This window comes from Mercenaria mercenaria, chromosome 4, assembly GCF_021730395.1.
Source record: "Mercenaria mercenaria strain notata chromosome 4, MADL_Memer_1, whole genome shotgun sequence".
NCBI lineage: Eukaryota > Metazoa > Mollusca > Bivalvia > Venerida > Veneridae > Mercenaria > Mercenaria mercenaria.
Window position 1 is genome coordinate 52,020,321 of NC_069364.1, and position 13,905 is coordinate 52,034,225.

A 13,905-nucleotide genomic window follows, 5' to 3' on the forward strand; every position below is an offset into this window, starting at 1 on the left:
TATAAAGGGAATGAAAACTGGCTCCATACATCATAAGATGTTTATTCTTTGATATTTACTTGACAAGGTAAAGGATGTTGTAGATCTATTTATTTGAAATACTTATTTGATTCATACCATAAATGTACATCCTACTTAATTTACATCTGACTCTGGCTCTCAGGCTTTTACTTACGTTCCTACCCACTACACTGCACTAGAATTGGTTGTTGTTAAAAAAATCCACAGCTATATATTTCTCTTTGTTAGTTATTGTACTTTTTGGTAGTTATTTATCTTTATGCTAGTATTTGATGTTTTTGGTATTTTCCAATAAAACCAGTCAAAAAATGAAGTTCCGCGGGACAATTTGACAGCAGAAACAGAATGAATATATTCATATATTCTTACGAACAACCAGAACTATCTAGGTAGATGCCAGTAAAAATGAAATTAGTGCTTTAAACGAACATCATTTCTTTTTCAAACTGTAACGTTTTGTACACATTTTCTTGTAGCGGCCCCAGGCCCAGGGGCATAGCGTTACCAAATTATTTGGAAGTTATTCAGGTGTTTCTTCGGGAGAAAAAGGCCCGCGGAGGCTGACAATGACAGTGAAAGCAAGGAGAGTGACCCCAAAGAACCTAAAGCAACATCGGCCGTTTCAACGACGAGGAGTGCTTTGGTTCGTACCGCTCAAACCACAAAGTCCCGGTCTGACCCCACGGCATCTGTCAAAACTGTAAAAAAAATGGGAATCCGAGCTAAATATAAAACTTTTGTATGAAACAAAAGAAAATGATGACAATATAAGTAAAAGCGTTACACTGGTACCTTGTGGCTTTATTGTTAGAAATTTTCATGTAATAGTCAGACAGTGAATAAGTTTGTATGAATAAATAACAAAAGCATTAAAGGTTTTTATAGTTTACTTTTAAGTCAGTCAGTAAACGCAACAGCAGAGCTGTACATAAAACAACAAAAAATATCAATTTAGGTTATAAAATTTAGTGAGCAAACAGCCTCTAAATATATGCTAGTGGAACCAACCATTTTGCTAGTGGAAAAAAATGGCACTAGTTAGCAACAAATTGCTAGTGGAAAAAAAAGTTAAATTCGATCCCTGTTTTAACTCTTTTATTTGAAGAATAGTTATAATTATTGGTGTCAGCGTTGTCTTAGGCATCCAAAGTTGTATGAAAGCTGGTATCTCGACCACTTGTGTGAATGAATTGAAGCTTTAGACTTATTTGCTATGAGAAAGTGACTAATATTGCACAGGTTCCACAAAGCTGTTTTTTTTTGTTTTTTTTACAAAATAATGCCACTTTTTTAATTAGCAATTTTTTGCTTAAGTGTATGTAATTAAGCTGGTATCTCACTACCCTGAGAATGGATTGAAACTGATTACTTTTGTTTACTGTGATGATTAATCATGCAGTGCACTTGTTCCAAAACTCTTTTTAATATTTGACAAAATTTATGCCCCTTTTTCAATTTTGCAAGTTTTAGCTTGACTGTACGAAGTATATGGAGAGCTGTATATCCTACTCAAGTCGGCATCCGCGTCCACATCTGGGTTAAAGTTTTGATGGACTTTCCCTTTACCTCTGCAGGGCTCGCACAGACCTGGAAATATGGAAAATCACTCTATCATAGAAATATCATGGAATTTCGAAAAGATAGATTTTATCATGGAAATATCAAGGAAATCCCAAACAGATCATGGAAAATCTAAAAATTGCCTTGAAAAATTCTCGCAGGCAGTGTATTTCACGAGAAAGTTTTTTAAAGATTGAGTATCGAAGGTTGTTTTTTGATGACAGACGTCTGAACTTGCGTTTTCAATAAGTACGAATAGTTTTGAGTACGAACTTGTGACTCACGCGGCGTATTTTACCTCGACACCGGCTGTTGCTACAACAACATTTCCAGTAAATGGCAGCGCCCACGATAAGTGTGAAATATGAGTAAATCTAAAGGAAACTGCAAATTTAATTACGAATGGTGTTGGAAGGAACACTATAAAGCGTGGTTGAAACCATTCAAGGCCAATCTCAACAAAAAAGCCAGTATCGCTCTTCTGGATTAAATGAAGTGAAATTTTTTTGCGCGAACACTTAAGAAAGCAAATGTTTCTAAGTACATGGCTATAGTACAGCAGATTCTACCAAACATCCAACTTCAAGACTTTTATGACGGAAAGAAATACAGGTGACCATGTTGTGTACCATAGCTGTTTGGGTAAATTTCATTAATTTCATTACAGGTCATCTTTAAGAAAAATCTATTAGAAAATCTGACTTGTAGATGGTTATCTCGGTTTGACAATAATCGGCTTTCACCTACCATGACCCATTCTCTGATTTATTTTCAATACAGATCACATACACTCTGAATGCAATATTATAATTATTATGAAAATCAATAAAAATATGACTGGTAAAATGTCAATAAGGTTTGGAAAATAATGGGTGTTGCGCCATTAAAATGTATATGTAAACTGCTAGTATGGTTTACAACAGTCATTGCAGTATTGTTTTCCCACACAAAACTTTGTTTACTTTCAACACAAAACATCTAGCTGTTTTCATCAGATAGATCGGTAGGTAGTAATGTGAAGTCATTCAGCTAGACACTATCATTGTTTTGAAACAAAACTCTTGCCGAAGTCTTTAGTTTCAGTCTCTTCTTTTGTGGCGAGACCCTGTAAAGTGATGATCTGTAAGCACGCTTTTGTATGGATTTAATTTTTGGGCTTTTCGGGATTTTCATCGGTGAATGTGGATAGCTTGATAGTGCTGGTATTGTTAACACCTTTGACTTAAATATCACTGTGTGCGTGGAAGCTGTGTCTTTCCTTCTTTGGCCACAAATTTGACTTTTTCTTTCTCATTCTGCAAGTAGACAATATGCCATAATGACTTAATGGTTCGTTTTTGAGCTGTTTAGACAAGAATACATTAAACCTTTTGAATTTCATAACAATAGGAGTTCTTTTATATATCACATTAATTTAAAGAGGACAGATAAATCAGCATTCAAAGAAAATTTTTATTTTTCAACACAATCGACAAAGCGGTCTCGAATATGCCATAGGAATCAAAATATGACGATGGACTGACATAGGAATCAAAATGTTACGATGGACTGACAAACTGACATAAGACACAGGCAGGTAAGATAAACATTTTAGCCGTAAATCAAAGTAGAAAAGTGGAAACTCCACAGGCCGCCAAACACGACAAAAAAAGAAAATGTTGCAGGTTCGGTTTGACAGAGCCTGTTCATGGACGGTAGTGGAAATGCATGCTACGTTCCACACCTTGTAGCCCTGGGTTGAGCAGAACATTTACACATGCGAAAAGTACAAAAATCAATTTAGAAACATCCGCAGATGTATTCATACGGCGGTGCACAGGGAACCTTCAATGATACACTCCCATGCATATGTTTTACCAATATGTCAACCAATGACCCGAATTATTTCTTGATTTTTTTTTCTCATTCAAATATGCGTCCGATTAAGTTTTCAGAACATGTTACATTACCGTGTGCGTTTGAATCTCAGCCGCAGTATGGATTTTAATCCACAAAGTGGTTCTTTAGATATTCTTCAGCAAATAATAATAAGTGGTATTCAAAAAATAGTCTTGCTTACTTGAAGATTCTTTTGAACAACACCGAGGAGAAGGTGAGAAGGGTTTCTACAACGACGCTGTATGCAGAGTCCACAAATGGCCCTGAAAACAAACAACAACATAGCTAAATGCTTAAAGAAACATTTACCTTCAATCTTGTGAATATTTTGTAATATCTGGAAACAGCTTGCAGCTGGACAACAACATGATAGAAATGTTCGTTCAAAGAACTCTTCAGGAAAAAGTTCGTTGTATGCATCCAAAACGTTTCTACAGCAATTCCTTTATATATACCGTATTTTCCTGAATTAAGGCCCCCCCCCCCCCCTCTAATTAACACCCCCCACCCATTTTGGAGGGAAAAAAGTCAACAAGAACGAAAAAAAAATCACCTACCCCATTTTTATAAGTCCACATAATAAGTAATTTACAGCAGCGTGTCAAACCACTGACATTGTGTATTGCTACCCGCATGTACTAAGGAAAATATTATCGGAGTACACAGCTGTTTGGGTATGATGACGTAATGTGTAATGTCGCGAGCGTGTCACGGAATACATGAGGTACCGTATTTAAATGCATAATTTTAAGACACACTGCATTAAATTGGATGCCAAATAATTACGTTTTGGAGGAATTAAACAACACAGAAACACTTTACAGATGGTTTGAACGATGTTTTTAAGTTTTGTAAAAATTTTCATTTTTTATTTTTTTTACCTCAAATGAACCTGTTTGGAAAATGTATCGCCCCTGGGGGCGTTTATTCGGGAAAATACAGTATGTAATTTTTGCCCAGGCTTAGCATGCAGACGTGTTTTGTTTCAATGGAGGAAAGTGTTTTTAAACATTTGGTGTGTCAGCTACGCCACTTTCCAGCAACACAGCTCAAAAATACAAAGAGTTTGTTCAAAGAATCCTCTTGGTTTACAACAGAAAATACACGTTTGCGACTTTCAGGAAAAAACGAGAGGGATTCATGACAAAAGAAAGATATTCTGGAAGCACAAGGAACGGCACATTCTGTAGACATACTCTTTTTTGCAATACGTAAATAAATAAAGAGAAACTTACGAATTTTTAGGTTGAATCAAGAAGAAAATGTTCGTTGGAGGAACTCTCCAGGTCACATGATTATCCTCACTGAGTTTTGCACACAAATCGTAAAACTGAATTTCATTGACCATGAATGTGACCTACTGACTTTCTTAATATTTTATCATCAGTTTGACATTTGAAACATGTAGCTCATATTACTCAGGTGAGTGATCCCGGGTCATCATGACCCTCTTGTTTGTTATACCCCTTTTATTTTTGAATCTTTCAATGATCTGGTATCTATTATCTGGGTCCCTAACATTTTTTAACACTTCCAAGGTTTAATTTTATTGTGTTTGATTTGCTCTCAAGTTGAGTTTGTAGAGAAAATTAATATTGTCATAGCCTCACAGGTACTACCACTTACCTGACTTTATTGTTGCATGTCTTTTGTGTACAACAAATTAATATATTGATTTGTAACTGTTGTCCTTAACCAAAGTACAAATGGTTTTGATTGGAAGGAATGATTATATAATTGTTGGAAATATCCAATTTCTGGAGAAAAATGTCTTTAACAGTTCTTATCCGGAGTGTTTCATCCATCGTGCATTTGAGCAGTCTATTAGGAGTTAAATAAATTTATTTTAATGAATGATAGTTAAAACTTCCACTTGGAAGTACTGGTGAATTTTGTCATAGATTTGAAAAAGAATCTACTAACTAAAGACAGATCCAGAAAGAAAGATTTTCATCTCATACTTCTTTTATCACTGGTATGTATATTTGCTTAAATTGTTTTTTTATCTTGAAAATAATGAGATCTAGTCTAAAATGATAGATACAATTTTTAAATATGTTGGCTAAGTTGGTATTGCTTAGGTTTGCTTCAGTTGTTTCAATCCTATACTATTTATATTTTCATCATTAAGATACAGGGATTTGTCCTTCATAAACTGACTAAGGTAAAGGGTGTCTGTCCATAGCTGAAAAAGTATGTCTTTCTCTTCCTGAGAAGGCAAAACTTCCCCAAATACAGTTGACAAAAAAAACAAAGTTGCATCTGGAATGGTTATATAAACATTGTCTTTTAACAGAATCTTTATTAAAACATATTCCAATGCTGCCAATGTTTCTGTGGCAGACAACACCTGGTATGTGCGCAATATACCTTGTTATGATGCCAATGATATAATTTAGTTTTTAGCTCGACTGTTAGAAGAATTAAGTACAACTATCCTACTCACCATGGTGTCGGCATCACACCTTTGTTAAGTTTTACGTACCAATTCACTTGCAAATCTTGAATAAGTTTTTCATACCAGTTCATATTTTGTGGAAACTGACATAATATTATGGCTTTGAAACTTTTATCACTTGTTCGTTATAGCAACAGTCTCTATCTGTAGGCAAGGGTACATAACTCTCTCAACTGTTTTGGCTAAATTATGACCCTTTTTAGCTCCACTGTTCGGTGTCGGCGTCGGCGTGACCCTTCTTGGTTAAAGTTTTTTGGCAATCTTTGTTTTTCTGTCATATCTTTGTTACTATTGCTTATATCTTACTGTAACTTCACATAAACATTGTCCAGTATACAAACAAATTATGTATAGGGGCTGAGCCCATTATACCCAAGGTCAAGGTCACCAAGGCGCCAAGGTGTTATACTTAGGTTATTTTTAAGGTTAAAGTTTTTCGGCAACCTTTGTTTTTCTGTCATATCTTTGTTACTATTGCTTATGTCTTACTGTAAGTTCACATAAACATTGTTCAGCATACAAACAAAGTATGTGCAGGGGCGGGGTTTATTATACCCAAGGTCAAGGTCACAAAGTTGTTATACTTTTTATTTTCATGTTAAATTGTTTTGAAAGCTTCGTTTATAGACATATCGTACTTTAAAAGATATTGGCTTGAAATTGAAAATATTTCTTTATAATCATCATCTGCTTGTGTGGTTACAAACCCCATAACTCTAATTGTATTTTTGACAGAATTATGCCCCTTTTGTACTTAAAGTTTTTTTGCAATCTTCGCTTTCTGGATATAACTTTAATGCAATATAAGATAAAGACTTGAAACTTAAAATGTATCTTTATCATCTGCTTGTGTGGTAACAATCCCCATAACTCTGATTTGTATTTTTGACCAAATTATGCCCCTTTTATACTTGATTTTTTTGATACTTTGTTCCCTGGACATAACTGGTACTATATAAGATAATGACTTGAAACTCAAAATTGTTACCATCATCATCTGCATGTGTGGTAACAATCCCATTAACTCTAATTTGAGTTCTTGACAGAATTATGCCCCTTGGTGTATCTTCCTTTTAAAGTAGAGGTCTCTTATTGAGACATATATTCATTTTACTGTCAAATCGCCGAATAGTGGAGCGCACTGTCTTATGGACAGCTCTTGTTGGACTTGGAAAATAGTTCAGTTTTCATACAACTCCATGTTTTGTCTAAACTATTTGACATGTGACTTTAAAACTTTGAACACTTGTTTATCATCCTGATCTCCAACTAGTGTAGGGAAGAGTACATAACTCTGTCAAGTATTTTGGCTGAATTATGGCCCTTTTTGGACTTGGAAATCAGTTCAGTTTTCATACAAGTCCAAATTTTGTCAAAACTCTTTGACATGTGGCTATGAAACTTTGAAAACTTGCTATCATCATGATCTCCATCGGTAGGCAAGAGTACATAACTCTCGCAGGGGTGTAAAATTCCACTCGCCCGCTCGCATTGGCGAGTTAAAGTCTGGATAGGACGAGTGGATCTCGCTGTATACTCGACCGATCGGGCGAGTGGTTTTTACGTCGTAGCTTTAATAAAATTCAAAAATTACATCTTGAAAAACGTCAACAAACATTGACTTTGATTGACTGGAATTTACCCGCGAATCGTAAAGATATCAAAACGTCATGCCGGTAATTTTCCATTCCGAGAGCACGTGCGACCTATCCTAATACCAAATTTACATCTCCGTTACTTTTATCGACACGTACACAAAAAACGCGCGTAGTGCATTCATTTTTTAACATTATCGCTTCAGTTTTTTAACACCGCTTGAGAAGTAATACAATTTGAATTCTATTAATATTTCAATAAAATATCGACGGAAATGTAAGCAAATTTATATTAAAACGGTCGAATTTTCATATAATCAGTTGTTAAATTTCAAACAGCGCGATCTTAATTACTGATTTCCTTCTAAGAGAAAATAAGTGATACATGCTATGGGCATATATTCAGACTTTTGACTAGAAAGAACAAAAAACAGAATTAAAAAATCTTAAATAATGAAAAAGCGGCAGTAATTTAAATACATTGAGTAAAACGATTTTTTGGTAAAACGGTTTCTGTTAGTGCGGCGGAATAGGGTACGTGACCTCGTGGACGTAAATAGAAATGTGGTTTTAAAATAAAACAAAATGATGTTGTTGCAGTTTTTAATAAGTTTTAAATGAGTCTTTGTACATGTAGATGTATTTTTTTTATATAAAATATTCTTCTCAAACGATACTGTAAATTCCTTGAGGGCAAATAGGTAACATGGCGCGAAAACTGTAATATGACGTAATGCCATGACAATCTCGTGCAACAATACCGCTTTGATATCCACTTCAGATTTCATGATACCGACATACTTTTAGCTCTTTGAGAGGATGTTAATTGATGATGAAAACAAACCAGTTACTTAGTTTATCAACAGAATAATTACCGATGATCGTCAACTTTTTTTGCGCTTTCAAGACGGGTAGGTGGATGATGATTATTGTGTCCATATTTTTAAGACACTTTTCAAAATAATTATTTTTCGGGAAATAGAAAAATCTAAGTCTTGAGAAAATGAAAATAACTGATATTTAAAACTTTCCAGACACTTTGAGAAACTACGGTAGGGGTTAGACTGTAATTATTTTTATTATCAATGCAGTTATTATGGAGAACAACTTGATGGTGGAGATGACAAAATTAGTGAAAGAAAAATGTCTGGTGTGAAAAGAAAATTTAAGAGTAACAAAAATGAATAATCAAAAAGGAAACGTAGTGTATGAGCTATGTGTTATGTTTGAAATTTGCTTGTTGTACATAATACTCCTTCCATAAAACGTGACAGTATTAAAAGTGTCAATTATTAGGGCGAGTGACTGTCCACTAAGGGCGAGTAGATTTTACTAGCAAGTAGTCCTGCAGGGCGAGTGGTGTGAAAAAGAATTTTACACCCCTGTCTCGCAACTATTTTGGCTGAATTATGGCCCTTTTTGGACTTTGAAATTGGTTCAGTTTTCTTATTCCATGTTTTGTTAAAACTATTTGACATGTGGCTTTGAAATGTTTATACCAGTTCATATTTTGCCTATTATAAGATCCTGTTTGTCATGAATATGGTTTTGAAACTTTGACCACTTGTTTACCATCAAAGCAAGACTACATAACTAGGACAATGACGTTGGCTCAGTTATGGCCCTTTTTTGACATAGAAAGTTATGTTTCACATATCATTCCATATTTTGTCTAAACTGTTTGATATGGACTTTGAACACATTCCCGTATAGTGCAGTACTCATGCAGGTACATTGTTTGTCTTATCTTTTTTTCATCTTTTGCCTGAAATTCTGTGGTAATATTTTGACCCCATACTTACATCAGTTCTTCAAATAGTCAAACTTGCTGTCAACAAACAGCTCTTGTTGAGACAAAGGTGGGATTTTCCGTACTGTTTTTATATTTCTGGAATAAACGCTGTGTTTACTGGACAAAAACTCTTAAGTTGTCACTTACAGGTGGTGCCCTTACTGAGACTGGTAGTAAATTCTGTTAGTGACAGTTGGTTTTGAATAATATGTGTAAGGCCAGCACTTTGTTTTTTATGCCCCCGAAGGGTGGCATATTAAAATCGCACTGTCCGCGCATCAGGTAAATTCTTGTCCGGGCTGTGACTCTTCCATCCATAAAGAGATTTTGTCAGTGACAAGGAGTGTCAAGCGCAAACCGCAGGTTCCTATCTCAAAGGTCAAGGTCACACTTGAAGGTCAAAGGTTAAATTCAATAATGACTTTGTCCGGAGCATTTCATCTTCATGCATGGAGGGATTTTGATATAACCTGGCACAAATGTTCACAACCATGTGACAGAGTGTCATGCGCAAGAACCAGGACCCAAGGTCTAAGGTCAAGGTCACACTTAGGGGTCAAAGATCAGATACAAGAATGACTGTCCGGAGCATTTCTTTTTCAAGCATGGAGGGAATTTGATGTAACTTGGCACAATTGTTCACCATCATGAGACGGAATGTCATGTGCAAGAACCTAGAATTACTTCCCTTTGTTGTTACTATAAATAGCTTATATTGTAACTTTTTTATTACTGGTCTTAGGGAAAAATCAAGACCACTTTTCTGTAGTACAATATGCATGTTACATACAATTTTGAGGTGTATTTTGACCTATCTCTACAGGTATCTACTGGTAAAGATTTTTGTTTGACTTAGATATTTTTAAAGTTTACTTCCCTTTGTTGTTACTATAAATAACTTATATTGTAACTTTTTGCAATCATTTTTTATTTGGCATATTAAATGTTTGCCTCAATGAGACAGGGTGTTATGTGCAACTCCTAGTCCTTTTGACAGCTGGCGGGCTCACATCTTGCCTGTGGGCATCTAGTATAACATTTCTGACAATGTTGTGCAATTTGATGCTATGAGTCAAACTGCTATTAGTAGCTATTCTAACATTCAGTAAGCAGCAATAATCGTGTTCTTTTAAGTTTGAAGATAGGATGACCAGTAAGGCCTAAATTAAAATTAAGTTTGTTTGACCTTTACCGACCCAGTATTTTTACAGTGGGTAGGTAGGTAAGTAAATAATTTTATTATATTTTAGTTTTTTTTAAATGTTTGTTGTCTCAGTAATAAAGCCTATTTATTAATACCTATTGCTTTTAGATAATCTCTGAAGATGCTCTGTTAAATGTATGCTTGTAATAGGCGGACAATCAAAATCCCCTTGATCAAAATCCCCTACGCTGAAAAAAGACAGGGTGTTACAAAATCCCCTTCACACTTTTGAAGGTGGTATCAAAATCCCCTCTGTGAAAGTAGCAGGGGTATCATAATCCCCTTCATGAAAATTACAGGCCTATGAAAATCCCCTCTTTCAAATCAAAACGGAGGTAACATCTTAACTTTAATAAATAGGTACCAGTAAGAAAAAGGCATTATTCAGTATGTTTCATTTGATTTTTCACTTCTACCATATAAATTTCATTTTAACATTTTTTTTTTAACTTGTTGAGTTTTGGATATAAAATAGTTGTGTTGTACTGCTTATCTTTGATATCAGGCTTTTTTTTCATCAATTTGGGAATGCCACCGACACCGATGGAATTGGGAAAACGCTCTTGGAAACTGTCTTAATTGGGACAATTTGCAAATTTCTACATAAATGTGTTTTTGTTTGAAATATTACTGAATTACAGTTCAGTAATTGTTCAACAGTATTATAATTTACCTAAATATAGTACAAATTAGCAAAACTATCTTGAAACAGCAAAAACCATAATCATTTGAGAATTTTAAATTCAACTTTGGGAAAAAAACATACTTTTTGCATTGGGATTACCTCCTTTTACCGGAGGTAAATTTATAGGGGAAAAAAGCCCTGGATATAATACTTAAAGTTAGTCCATTGGTTATTATCACTTTATAAAAATAGAAACCACAATTCTTTAAATATTACCTTGAAAGTTATCCTTGTCAATATTTTCTGCAGTAGAGGGGATTTCAATCAAAGGGATTTTGATAACCCTGTTACTTTCGTGAAGGGGATTATGATAGTCCTAGCATTTTCATGAAGGGGATTATGATACCTCTGCTATTTTCACAGAGGGAATTATGATACCCCCTGCAAAAGCATGAAGGGGATTTTGTAACATCTTGTCTTTTTTCAGTGAAGGGGATTTTGATCAAGGGGATTTCGATATACACTCCTTGTAATATATAAGCCCCTAGCCCTATTCATGCACACACAATATGGGCACAGGCTTAATTTGCACATAAGGCAAAGTTGACCAAGTCTTTGAGTATCTTTCATGTCTATACTTTTTCTTTATATATATATATATATATATATATATATATATATATATATATATATATATATATATATATATCAAAAGTGTTTTCATGATTGTTTTCACTACATCTGCGCTTAAAAGTACAAAACAATATAGTCGCGAAAATACGCGATATTTGGCATCTAAACACACTATTGAATTACAGCTTATTTTCAACAAGTGTCTGATGCTTAATTCTAAAGATAAGAACTTTTATGAGTTTTAGAAGGTTTTTACAATGGTTATGGCAGTATGCAAGCAAAAGTGATGATTTTTTAGCTTCAAGCTACTTGCACGTATTGGTCATGTTACTAAAAACAGAAATAAGATTGGGTTTCCTGACATCAGACATTTATTATGCCATTGTCCTGGCAAAAGAAGTATAAGAATTTTATAGCTCTTTGTCCTGGCATAACAAAATTGAAATATTAAAACTATCTAGCCTGTAATATTTCAACACATTTCCGTTCTTGTCAAATTCTTGAAATTCGAAAACTGAGATTTTCTCACTTCGTACAAATGCATTTCAAAATGATCTCTGATTAAAGACATTTTGAAATCAACAATTAAGTCAGTTTATGATATATTTTCACAGATAATTAAATTAGTGGTAATTATAGACTGCAATCTATGTTTTCGTCAGGAAAACCGCCGTACAAATCAGGGGTGTAAAAAAAAATTTCACACCGCTCGCCTGTCAATTGCCGTAGATACTGTCACTGTTATGAAAGCAGTATTTTGTACAAGCAAATTTCAGATATAACACATAGTAGACAAATAATACTCTCATGTACACTACGTTTCCTTTGTAATCAATCATATTTGTTCTTCTTAAATTTCCTTTTCACAGCAGACATTTTTATTTCACTGTATTTTTGTAATCTCCACCACGTTGTTGCTCTCCATATTCTAGCCCCTACCGTATTTTCCAAAAGTGTTAGGACTAGTTATTTTCACTTTCTCAAGACTTATTTCCCGAAAAATGATTATTTTGTAAAGTGTCCCAAAAATATGGACACAATAATCATAATCCACCCAGTGTTGAAAGCGAAATAAAAAGCGTAAACGATTATTGGTAATTATTGTGTTGATAAACTTAGTCATTGTCCTTGTTTTCATCATCAATTAACACCCTCCTCAAAGAGCTAAAAGAAGTGTATTGGTATCATGGCATCTGAAGTGGAGATCAAAGCGGTATAATTGCCCGAGATTGTCATGGAATTACGTGATGTTTTCGCGCCATGTGACACATCACTGTTTGATCGTACCGCCTCAGTTGTTTAAATTAATCAATAAAAAAGTTTCTTCTTTAATTTGTTAAAGCGAATTCAGTATCCTGTATAAACTGACAGGTAAATGTGTCAAATGATAATTGTGAATATCCTACCTCTGTGAGCTATTTTGCCGCACTAACATAAATCTGTTTGGCAAAAATTGTTTTACGCCATGTATTTAAATTGCTTAAGCTTTTTTTATTATGTAAGTTTTTTTTATTCTGTTTTTTATACTTTCTGGTTTAAAGTCTGAACTTTATTGCCTATAGAATGTAGCATTTATTTACTCTTAGAAAGAAATAAGTAATTAAGATCGCACTGTTTGAAATTTTACAAAGAACTAAATTTAAATTTGACAGTTTTTATAGAATTTTGCCTACATTCCTGTCGATATGTTATTAAAATCGTTATAGAATTCAAACTATATTACTTCTTAAGCAGTGCTAAAAATATTGAAGCGATAATAACAAAAAAAGAATGCACTACATGCGTTTTTTGTGTATGTGTAAACAAAAGTAACGTCAAGGGATGTTAATTAGATATTACGATAGGTCACACGTGCTCGTGGAATGGAAAATTACCAGCATGACGTTTTGGTATCTTTACGTTTCCAGCACACAAGATAAGATGTCATGCACTGCAGATAAGATGTCGAGTGCTCGAGATAAGATCCTTGTGCTTAAAAAAAGATTTTGTGTGCTTGAGATAAGATGTCGTGTGCACGACATAATTTAATCTAAAAAAATAAATGCATGTCCTAAAGATACTACTATACAAAAGGGTACATAATTTATGTTTAATTCTTGTACACAGTAGAAAAGAAAAGCTTTCAAGTTGAAACCTATA

At 34.2% G+C, this 13,905-nt stretch overlaps 1 protein-coding gene across 1 annotated transcript in view; it reads left to right on the top strand.

Moving 5' to 3' along the window:
- Window positions 1-326: 326 nt before the first annotated feature.
- The window catches only part of LOC123552874 (inositol 1,4,5-triphosphate receptor associated 2-like), a 105,216-nt gene continuing 91,637 nt past the window's right edge, over window positions 327-13,905 (top strand). The window contains exon 1 of the mRNA XM_053542197.1: window positions 327-410. The gene's annotated coding sequence lies outside the window, so the exon portion shown is untranslated. The remainder of the gene's footprint in view (window positions 411-13,905) is intronic.